The 12,400-nt window shown below is 37.1% G+C and overlaps 1 pseudogene; it reads right to left on the reverse strand.

Annotated features, from left to right (window-relative positions):
• Window positions 1-835: 835 nt before the first annotated feature.
• LOC101696696 (26S proteasome non-ATPase regulatory subunit 5 pseudogene) overlaps window positions 836-12,400 on the reverse strand; it is a 35,365-nt pseudogene continuing 23,800 nt past the window's right edge.

The raw sequence follows: 12,400 nt of genomic DNA on the forward strand, positions 1-12,400 counted from the left end.
GAGGCAGTGACCAAAACTCCCTTGGCACTGTAGCTCAACCAAACTTATTAGACAGCTTTCTCTTTGGCCTCTGACTTAAGTCTTTGGCATTTTGGTATGTAAATCCTTTTAAAGCCTCTTGTCAGTTTACAACTGTCAATTTCAGGACCTGGCATCATTCATTTTTTGGTACTGGGAATCAAATTTAGGACCTTGCACTGACAAGGCAGGTGAGGGCGCCACTGAGTAATCATCAAAAGAGATAGAGGCCCTATTTCTGTCTCAGAAAGAGGGTAGGAGCATAATTTTGGTAATCTCTGAAGTTTAGATGGCAACACCAGTGGGCAATTGTTTTTCTTATTGAAAGTATTTATTTTTCATATACAGAACAGAATTTTAGGATTCCAAACTACTTATTTTTCAAATACATTTAAGACATTGAATGTAAGTGGAATCAGATGAAAAAAAGCAAAAAGAAAGAAAATGAGAAAGAATTCCAAAATAATTTGGTTTCATTACATTTAAAACAGATTTTAAAATAAGACTATGAGTACATGAAAGAAAATTTTCTTAGAACAAAACTTCCATCTTCTTGCAAGATTAAGGAAGCCACAAGAATCCGAAAAACACTTCTTTTATGATCATGTTTGGTTCCTCTTAATGTATTCCAAACTCCTGGTTCCACTTTGCCTTTCAATACAGAAATGTAACAATGGTGAAGATAAAGTTACATTAGACACTCCATGATATTCTAGGGGAAGAGATGTCTCTGTTTTATAAAATATGGGTGAAGGCAAATGTCTTTGGAGAAGTATTTGTTCAAAACTTGTTCCTCTATATTGGACTCTAGAAGAAATCAACCAGCTCCTTCTACTGCTGTTGTGGCAACAGGTTTCACACAGTATGGACCTTCACTCAGGTAAGTTCTAAGCCTTAAATAATTTGGGTTCCCAAAGATTTCTGCAATTGTCTTGGAATTTGCAAGTGCTTTCACCAGTTCATATTTGGCATCCTTTGAAGCTTTGTCATGCTCTACTGACTGGTCCATCACATATTCTACAAAGCCTGGACTGTTAAACATGAGTTTCTGAGACCAAGGTTGGTCTGCAATGGCCGTAAACACTTTTAAGGTAGCACAGTGTAATTCAGGGAAGGGCTGATTTCTGATGCCCTGGAAGAGCTCCAGTGGTCCCAAGATAAAGAGGAAAACCAGGATTCTGTCATCCTCAGAGGTTATCAGTCTGCTGCTCAGGTGGTAAATACAAAAGAGATGAAATTGTATCCAAGCATCTAATTTTTAGATCTGTGGAGGTATTCTTTGCTTGATGTCCTATTCTCATGAGCAACCATTCAAAGCGAATTCCTGGCAAATAAAAGCTAAAGAAAGGGTCTGAATCTGCCCTGACAATTATATTAGAAATTTGGTCAATTACTTCTTCATGAGCAAGGTACTGTCATCCATGCAGGGTATATGCCAGGGAAGTCACCATCTCTGACCAGGTGGCTCTGACCAGCATGTCCTCACCAGTCAGCTCTCTCAGGAGCTGAGTCACTAATCCACTTGTGGTACAGTAGTGTAAAGATCCTGGTGACACTGAAGAAATCTCTACAACTAGCTCATACACTCTATATCGAGCAACATCATTTGCTTTCATTACATTTTTCAAATCATCCAGTAGATTGCTTTCAAATGAAGCTTCCAGTCCAGCTTGCATTAGTGATATTCTTGACAGGGATTTGATAGCCACTTTAGTTACAGATAGATTCTCTCCACCGATGCAATAAACAATTTGTTTTAGTAGGTCAGCATTATTTAGAATCTCAGTAACAGCATCAGAATTTTCAACAATTCTTCCAGCCTGGGACAGAGTGAGGAGTTTTACAGAATCATCAGGGTGAGTCAGTCCCCTCCGTAGGTAAACCCTGAGGTTCCTGGCCACGTGAACTGGCTCCACAGCTTGAAGCAATCTCTCCAGAATGTATACCCACAAAGCAGTCTGTTCTCGATGGTTCTTGTTTAGCAGGCAGAAAAGGGGGCCAAGGCGCAATTCTGCCACCTGCTCTGAAAGCTCGCTAAGCGGTACAGCCTGTACCACGGATTGCAGCGCACTCAGTTCTACCAGAGCGCTGCTAGCCGCGCTACCTACTTCAGCAGAGACAGTGCCTGTCCAGTGGGCAATTTTTAACCAAGAAGCTGAAATAGAACTAGTTTTCCAATATTTCTTCACTTATTTATCTTTCCTACAATATTAGTTTTATCTGTTATATATCACTGTCCTCTAGTGATCACTTAAAGCATATTTGATATGTTCTCCTGTACTTCCATGCCTATATTCTTAATGATCAGTTAAGGACAAACAAGACTCTGTTGTGAGTATTTTTTGTTTTGTTTTGTTCTTTTTTGTTTTTTGTCTCTAGACCATAGCTACTGATATAATTCTAATCATTACTAAATGTGTCAGCCTCTAACTTGATCTTACTGATCAAACTTCAACTAATGTTCTTAAATTTTTAGAAAGTTGATTTTCTTTGTCATGTTCCTCTGAGTACTTACATTTTATTTAATTATGAATACAAACTTCAAATCTCATTAGAAATAGACTAACTACATGCCAACAATATGTTTCTACTGAGATCAGTATAGCCTGCATCAAAACTCAGCTTGATAGGTGTGAAAATTAGTAGCAGGACTCTCCTTTTATGTCATTTTCAGACTGCTGCTTCTTTTTCAAGCCTTGTTCAACTTCACTTGGAAGATCTGCTCTTCAGGGTTAAATATTGTCTCACTTTTGCAGCTATAAATGCTTCTTAAATTCTCAATACATTCTGTATGTTTTAGAACAATTTCTTCTATGAAGGCCAACTGCTACGGTTTAGAAAAGGGCTGAATGTTTCTCTCAAGAGTTCATGTGTTAAAATTTAATCTGCATTGTGAGATATTGAGAAGAAAGAAATATAATTTAACTATGGTGTTTAAAGGTGGGCCCATTGGGAGGTGATTAAAATTAGATAAAGTCATTGGGTGGAGCTGCCATGATTGAATCCTAGTACATTTATAAGAGAGAGAGAAAGAGAGAGAGAGAGACCAAGTGACACACACTCATGCTCCCTCTCGCTTGCTATGTGTTGCCCTACAAAACTTTAAGACTCTACCACCAAAACAGCCATCACAAGTTATGGATCCTTGAATCTCCAAAACTGGGAAATAAATAAGGTTTTCTTTATAACTTATCCACTCTGTAGTATTGTGTTATTAGCAACTGAAAATAGACTAATACAACTTTTCTCTGGAGACTCAACTGACTAGTATATAAATGTTATCCTGTGTTGCAATGGAGAATCATATTAGCCTTCAATTTCATTTTGTTAGCTGAGAAAGACAACATACTCCACAAAAACTTTATGTTAATTCTATACAAACCAATCCATAACAGACCAAAGTTTGTAGAACACAGTTGACTTTGATCTATCTCTACTTGGTGATTTATTTTGTAGTTAGAATTTGGTGATCTAGGTCTCTGGCTTCTGTCTATTGTAAGAACTGATAGTCCTTTTGTTTCTCTAAAAACCTATATTGAAGGTGACTAATGAATCCTTTCCAGTGGCCTTAAAGTTAAGAATGTAGCCATTTCCTGATAAAGTATTCTGTAACAGAAAAGACTAACTTCAGTTTAACTGGAGAAAACATTATTGCACAGGATTTTGATCAACGGGTTTTCAACAATATCCTGCAGCCTGGTTTTAACAACACTTGGCCATAAGAAATACTGAGAAAGTAAAACAAAGACAGACAAAAGAAAAATACAGGGGAAAAATGAAGTAGCCCTGAGATCTACCAGCTAGCTATTCCTCCATATTTGGCCATGGTACTCTGTTGAACATGACTAATTTGGTACAATATCAAATATCTGATGAGGACTCTATGTGACTATGAGGACCATTCCATAGCCATGCCTACATTAAGAATAAAACAGAGGCTCCAGTATAACCACTAACTACTACAAGACATCTCTTGTTCCCAGCTGATACATGTGACTGCTGCAGTTCCCCAGGGACAACTCTAGCCCCACTGTTCTCTTGTGACTCTTAGAGAAAGATCCTCAGACATAAAATTGTCTGTAGATTTCAGGAGTACTCAACCGAAACATATCTCTGCTTCATTCAATCATCTTCTAAATGAAATTCTGTAGTATAATAAGACCTTTCTGACTCCCTTTAAACAAAGTACCTAATGGTTTCATCTAGTATGCTATGGGGATTGTTTTGCTACAACCAACTTAATAAAGCCAAAGTTTTGTTTATTTTATCTCGAGTGCTTTCTCACGGGGTGTTAGTTTTGACAGGCATTGTTCTACCCCAGGAACCTGAGGCAGAAATATGAACCCACTTTTTCTAGGTCACACAACTAGTTAGGGGAGAAACTAAAATTCAAACACAGGGAGTCTGGCTCAGGAGTTCATATTCTGAAATTTATGCTGTTTCCAAATGGCGTGCTATGAGGTGCATAATCCCAGAACAGCTCTGTTCAAGTGCCATGGCTGAAAACACGGTGCCAAGCAGTTTGACATACTTAACTAAAAACAGTGTATAGAAAGATAAAACAGTAGTTCCTATGTACCTTCATTCAAAATAGCTGAGCAATTTATCTAAACATTTTTGATTTTGGATTTCAACTCATTTGATTGCCTGAAGTCTGAAAAAATTGTAAATGTGAAGGAAATAAGTTCTACCATAATATGAATATGCTTTATCTTTCTAATCCTTTCTTCCTTTATCTTTATAAGAATTTATTTGTGAGAGAATTTTTGTCCTAACTTAGTAATAAGAGGACAGAAAAAGTAGGAAAGGAAATAAGAGGTTGGCAAAAGTGAATCTGAGTGCTGTCAATCCAATTCGTTTTTTGGCTAGACAGAGCTCTGGTACACTTGGGAGAAAGTGCAAAACAACAGGAAATGTTTAATCTTCATTGTTTAAAACATGAATTTCTCATTCTGCTTCATTGTTATGTATTTTATTTCCTGTAACTTCTTAAACTATGAAATGATTATATCCTAGAATAAATAATTTTCATCCATCAAAAACACAAAATGAAATGTCCAATCCTAGGGTTAAGTAATTGATTAAAGTGAAAGTTAACTACAGTTATGCTATGGAATGTGTATTTGCTTTTAAGTAATTTTTCTTTGAGGAAATTATAGCTCTTACTCTATATTCTTCCAGGCCTACTGACAGAGCAATTAGTAATCTGAATTATCAAATCCGTTTGGAGATAATGGAGCTTATCAATTCTTGTGTTATAATTGCTTTTCCAGCACCCCCCCCCCCCCGCCCGCCTGCCTTACTCCTCATCACTTACCCAGTACACTTAATCCTGTTTAAATAGCAACATGTCAAACATGTCTGCTAATCAACTGGCTAGCATCCCCATGGAGATTTCTGCAGTTTTAAGCAGTGCATTTCACCATGTAAGGATTTTTCCCAAATATTGACTTTTGGTTTTCAAGGTTACTGATGATGTGCTCTGGCACATTAATCATTCTAACCACCTTAACAAAGAAGCTCATTAAAAAGACAAATACATTTATCAAGCAAATTATCAAGAAGATTATATACTTTCCACCCATAATAGATTATAGCTAAATAACTGACTTGGGTATTTTGTAATTAAATATGCAGAATCCTTAAGATTTTAATACTCAGATCCTTCATTGAGGAATGGGAATGGTCTGGGTTTTATAACACATAATTAATGTAGCACAATTTAGTCACAATGTGAGTCAAAAATAGGAATAGTACTTTTAGTATCAAAACTAAATATTTTGGTATTATGATAAAGCCTCAAGTATGAAAGCATGAGAAGTTCAAATTATTGGAATTTTAGCTTAAAATTTCTGTAGAACAACACTGCAGTATCTATTTCTAGTATCTAACAAACACCTGGTATCTGACTTAGAAATAAACCTTTAAATTGGAGAAACACAGCTAACCAGTCCTCCCCCCCCCCCAGGCTACATTAAAACTGGAGTGATTATTTCTTTTGTCAGCCAAATAATACTTTAAAAGCTTGGAAAAGGCCTATTGGGTCAGCTTTCTCTTGGCTTCCAGTTTTATCTCCAAGTATATCTCTCACCAACCTACCTCATACAAATCTGACTTTTGGTTGGAGAAGTTGCTTTTCTATCTTCAGGTCTCCAAATTAATGGACCAGAGATTACCTTGAATTGCAGCCCTCAGGCAGAAAAAAACATTTCTCTGCAATTTCATATTTTATTATTTCTCTATTTTTAGTTTCAATGTTAGTATACTGCTTTCTAGTAGACCCTTACTAAAAACATGTACAAAATAGCTAACATATTTAATTATCCTAAAAACCTCACTATCCAATCCCCTAGTTCTGCTCCACTGAATCCCAAAGGCTAATAGCCTACAGTTTCATTAAAGTTTGTTTGACCATTTAACAAGCTTGCTGACTTCAGTGGCCAGTATCAATGTAAAAATTGTACCAGAAAAAGTTAAGTGGGAAAAGAAGACAATTTTTTCTGCTACTGCAATAGGGAAGAGGGATCAAAACTAAGTTTGAGCTCAATTTGATCAAAACAAAGGCAGGCAAGATTTTAAGAGCTGTTGGTGCTGAGGAGGCAGGGACAGGGAGGATGTCATAAGCTGTCTGTGTTTCCTGATAGTCCTTATTCAAAGGAAAATAAATGTTTCTGTATCTTTATATAATAGGAGAAAGTTTTACAGCCTGGAACAAAGAGCCACCAGAGACAGAGAGTACCCTTTCACAAAGACTGGAGGATAGAGGCACTGTCTTCTTGATTCTTACATTTTGAAAGAATGGCTTTTTCATCCCTGAGAAAGACATTCCTGGGTTATAAAGCTAGAAGGAAATTTTTTAAAAAATCTATATATTAAATGGGCAGAAGAAGGATTGATAACTTTTCTATTGTAAGTGTTCTTGGGTAAGGAGATCAGTAGCCAAAGTTTAGTCAAGCAAAGGAAAACACCAAGGCCACTTTGGTCCTAGTTCTTGTCTCTTCCCTACCTGCCAAGGGAACTCACATTTTAGGGTTTGTTTCTGAACAAAATAATTTAGATAAAATTCTACATCAGATTTTCTCTTTTTGGCAGTTGAGAAAATTCAACCCACATTGATTTAAACAATAAAGTGAATGCCAGTTTTAAAGATGTAAATATCTAAAGTTTCTTAATATAGAATACATTTTTGACTTAGTAAATCTGCTCTGTCTCTTTTCCATGGTCTGGCTGACTTCTCCCATGATAGAATGACAGCAGTATTCTGACAGCAACAGAACTGCTTTCGCATTCAAGTAAAGAAAGCTGTGGGAGTTATGCAAGTTTTTATATTAAATAAAAATTTTGAGCTTTAAAATAATCCATATGTCTTTTATCATAATAATACTTTATTTAAACATTCTCTGTATATTTTCACATATCTCAAGTCCAAATATCCCGTGAAAACACACAGGACTGAAGCTGGAGATTAGGGTGTGGCCAGCTGGCTGGGCTAGCGGATGTGACTTATCAGCCACACAGTCTAGGACACGTGCACAGAAAAACACTTCCCAAACCACGCACCTGGGATCAATCAGAAAATGCTATCTTCAGTTCTTCTGGTCCAAGATCAAGTGGGGTTTTGATTGGATGGTTTAATATGATGCAGGCCCGAGGAGTGGGGGAATCCTACAGACCATGAGCATTAACCTCATAACCATGTGCTCTCCCTTTCTCAGTGGCCAGATCTCACTCTACAGAGCATACTTCTTTTCCTACCTTGAATTAGTCTCCATTCGCTCTGCAGAGCATAGCTCTGTTTCTACCTTTAGTAAGTGTAACACCTTGCTACTCTTTTCAATTGTCTTGTCCAATACTGCATTCAACAAGAACCTGGAAAGACTCTCTAGAAGGAATCCACAGCAGCCCAGAAACCCAGTGACACGGCCACAGAGCTACAATTCACCAATAAATGGAATTTTGCCGCAAGGTAGCATGTTGCTACCCTAAATGTGAATTCACTGACACGGAACACAATCCCCCTTACTAATTCTACTTCCTAACTGCTTCTCTTTGGTGGATCACTTGGGGATATATTTTAAATATGACTTATCGATTACTACTTGTACAATTGAAAATAAGTTGCTAAACATTCTCATTCTCTATAACTCCATTTAAATATCAGAAATTAAAGAATCTCCTTTGCAGAGTGCAATGAGAATTAAATAAGAATAATTTTAATGTGCCTATCTTTCTGCCTGGGTTATAGAAAAATTCACTGAAGTCACTTCTCTTCCTTCCCTTCCCACCACTTACCACAACAGATAAAACCCTCTGTCAGACTCTGGAGACCACATCATCTCGATTAACCTATTCACTCACTTATCACTCATTTAGTCAAATGAGCAGAACTTCTTGCCTGATTTCAGTGCATGCCATGCCCTTTCTTAAGTGTTGGCTCATTGCCTTTCACTCCTATGAAGCTCCCTGGCCCTCTCCATCCCATTGGCTCTCTGAATAAGCTTTATTTCGAGGGCAGGCCCTAGCTCAAGCTGCGCTTTTGTACTGTGTTGCTTCAGATCCAGCTTAGCTCCACAGAGAAGGAAAGTGCAGCAATCTATGTTTGACCTCGGGTCACACAGATTTCAGCTGGACTTGAACTGGTTTTTTCACTTACAGTTTGTGTAATTTACACAAGAGTCTATTTTTTCTGAGCTTTCATTTAATCTTCTGGAAAGAAAAAATGTATCAACCTTATGAGTTATTAAAATTAAGAGACCCTCTAAAGTTTAGACCGCTGTTGATACATGCAAAGTGCTATAATTACCGTTATTGTACCAGATCTTATATACTCGATTCTGTGGTAATAAACCTTCTAACTACATTTGTACTCAGTCAAAAGTGTTTTATACATTTTTAAAAATATTTTGAATCACTTCATTATGAATTTATCTGCAAAATTCCCTGAAAATATTTTGGCATTATAGAGACACACTATAAGAGTTTGGAAAATTATCCTTAAATTTTTCCTAAATTAGGTGGACGTGGATAAGAAATTTTATTTTCATCATCTTTTGCACATGACCAAATAAATTAATACTCTCAGAAGAATAAATTCTAGAAAGAATTGAGGCTATTTTCTTGGAATAAAGGCATTCAATAAGATCATATCATTTTGGCTAGAAATTCATTCTTACTGTCCAATACCTTGAGAATCACAGAAAGCCATTTCCCAAAAATTGATCTTCTTTTTGTTGGTTCTGAACGACTTGACAAATAAAAAACGAGAAGGTCAAAAACCGATAAATCACTTTTAGTATCACAGATGGGAGGACCCGACTTAAAACAGTGCTAGTCAATTGGTTTAAATTATAAGTGGGCTTAAAATTACCTAGATTTAACAAATTTTCTCCTGATACTCTACAAAGGCCACATTGAAGGAAGATAGGTTGTCCTTGAGAGTGAAAACCAGATCCCAGAGTAGCAGAGCAGAATCTTTATTTTCCTGATGGTGCTGGTAATGCTGGAGAAAAACTGACCAAAAGGAGCAGGTGTACCTCCCAGGAGGGGCAGTGGTCTCTGAGCTTAGCTTGTTTCCAAGAAAAAGGCCGAAGTTGCCCACTACAAGTGAGCTCTTTCTGACAAGCTTGCAGCTAGTTCACCTCCCAATGGCAAAGAAAGTTCTGGGGCTAAGAAAGGCTGGAGACCACTTAGGGAGAACCTCCCTTACTAAAACTTCTCCATAAAAGTATGACAAGGAATGTGCTCCTTTACTACTAATATATACAAAAAGATGGTCAAATATTTTACTGTTTAAAAAAAATACACAAATGAGATGAAGACCTGGTTAACATATATACATGCAAATGATACTTTTATTCTTGAAAAGTAATTTCTCATTTGCTTTAAATTGGGTCATTAGCCCAGATCATCTTAATTTATATTTTCTTTGTTTTAAATTTTATAATGTTTCTTAACTGAATATTTCTGTTTCTACTTTATTTTTATGGTTTCTCTTTTTAACAATTTTAATTGTTTTCTAGTTGTGTTACTGATATAAAGTTTCCTTGTATTCCTTTTAAATAACAGAATAAGTGAATTTTCTTACATTATTATATTGAATGACATAGTGGGTATATTCAGATATAGTAAAATTTATTAAGCCAGGACTAGGAAGCCAAAACTGTTGGAAACTGGCCTGAATAACAAGAATAAGTTGTATTTCAAATGGTGAAGTGTCACAACATTTCTGTAGATGTATCAAGTAGAAGAGTCAAAACAAGGTAAGTCACCACTGGTGTTCTTTGAAATCTCTTTCTACTAGTGGATAAACTAATGCCAAAGCAACAAAGCATTGATTTTGAAATTTTTGGGTTATTCAGCCAAAGTCACCTCTACTATCAAATTGTATGTTTCGTTCTGAATTTTGCTGTGAAAGTGCTTTAAAATTGATGAGCATTCTTGGGAAAAATCCACTGTTGAGTTGTGGCAAATGTTACAGCGGCTGTTTGTATACTTTAAAGTGCATTTGATGTGATCTAGCCTAATATAAGGGAAAGCAGATTCCACAGTGGAAGGAACAGTAGGTGTGGCTACAGTAGACCTAGAGATTGCACCTGTTGAGGAGCTGATAGAAATCCAATTGCCATCCCCTCTCCACTCTCTACCAGGTAGGAAGACAAAATGTGCTTGGTGCTACTCTTGGGATTAGAATGCATTTCATACTGTTATGAATATTCTTGATATTTCCTTTCTCCAAAATCTCATCAGCTTATGACACCTACATATTTATCCAGAGTAAAAATTCTAAAATCAATATATATTCATCCCACTAGTTTATTAAACTTCTGATGTGATAGGCACTGTGAGGTCCTGGGGATTAATAAATAAGAATTTTTTTTTTCCTTTCAGGGAACTTAAGACTAATGGGGAAATAGTAAAGAGCCACATTCCATCATTACGGGCTATGATACCGGCAAACAAGGGGAGATACTGCAAATCTAGTTATAAAGGAGGAATGGAGAAAGGTACATAAAGCTACCTGAAAAGAGCAATTGGATTTTATTCTAAAGGACAATGAGAAAAACTAAAGGTTTTGCACAGAAGAGGAGAGGACTATCTGTCCTAAAACCTTAAGCAAAACTACAAAGATATTGGAAGTAGGTGCCTCTATCAACTTTTTCCTGAGAGATAACTTTTCAGTTTGTTCATATTAACTTACATTTTATTTAAAATATATAAAAGAGCCAAAACTCAAGCACAGGAATGTTTAAACACCAATAGGACAAGGAACAGCCTCTCTGATGAAGATAATGTTGTGAAAATAGTTATTTCTGGTTTGAGTTGGCAGATTTGACCTCTATATCCCCCAGGAGCTACTGGTGATCATGCTGAAGCAGATGGGTTCACTTGGCCCAATATTCCACTCAGGGATATAGTCTCATTCCATTCTGTAACTCTAGTCTGTCTGTGATTGAAAAGATCATGGATTTTTTTCTGCTTTTATGAGATAGGCTATAATGGCAACATCATTCTAGTCTCAATACATACTTCAAATGTAGAAAAGACTCAATTTAGAGTAGTCAATTACCATCACTATTTCTACTCATTCATCCTTTCTCACCACCTCTTGCTCATGAATTTTCCCACAGTATCACCCACAGTCAGGGTCTGCTTCAAGAGTTTTCAAATAGCATAGGCCCATATGGCCCCATTCTTGGAGTTTGATTTTGCCTGGAAATTCCTTAATAACTTTATTGTTGAATTTGTGTTTTGTCAGTGGTCAGTGGGACTGCTGAGGACCTCCTAGGGACTTGGATTCTGCTCTTGAATGTGGTCCTTCATCCTGCTGCCCCTTTGCATTCTCAAAATGGGCTCTCAGCTGCCCGCTTTCCTGACCCTGCTCAGTGACCACCAGCCATCCTCTTCAGGCATAACTGTGATATGGAGAGAATAATGGCCAGGTGCCCACATTCTAGCTATCAAGACTCTGGATGAGGCCCTGGACAGCTAGGAATGGGAAGCTCTGCTCAAATACTGTGTGTCTGTGTCTGAGAGGGTGCAGGATTAAATGAATACAATACACTGTAAGTCGTCAAGGGGGAAACCAGAGAGAAAAGGAAACCTTTTTTTTTCTTTTTTGAACAAGGGCCAAAGGGGTCTGCATTTTTATTTTCTTCTGGTACTAACAAATCATGTCAATGTAAAGGGCTCTACTGAAGAGTAGGCTGGGTAGCAGGTGCTCTCCTGAATAGGCTAGGAGATTGTGAGTCTGAATGGATCCCCAGCACTCCATGGTCTCCTGAACACTGACATAGAGTGCTGGCTTGCTTGTTTTTGTTTCTCTTTGTCTACCTCATCTTTGGAAATTTTACTTTGATTTTAGGATCTTTCATGTAGAGCAAAG

Source organism: Heterocephalus glaber, unplaced genomic scaffold (genome assembly GCF_053883595.1).
Source record: "Heterocephalus glaber isolate CG9 unplaced genomic scaffold, H.glaber_assembly_v1.0 deba00001600, whole genome shotgun sequence".
Lineage (NCBI taxonomy): Eukaryota > Metazoa > Chordata > Mammalia > Rodentia > Bathyergidae > Heterocephalus > Heterocephalus glaber.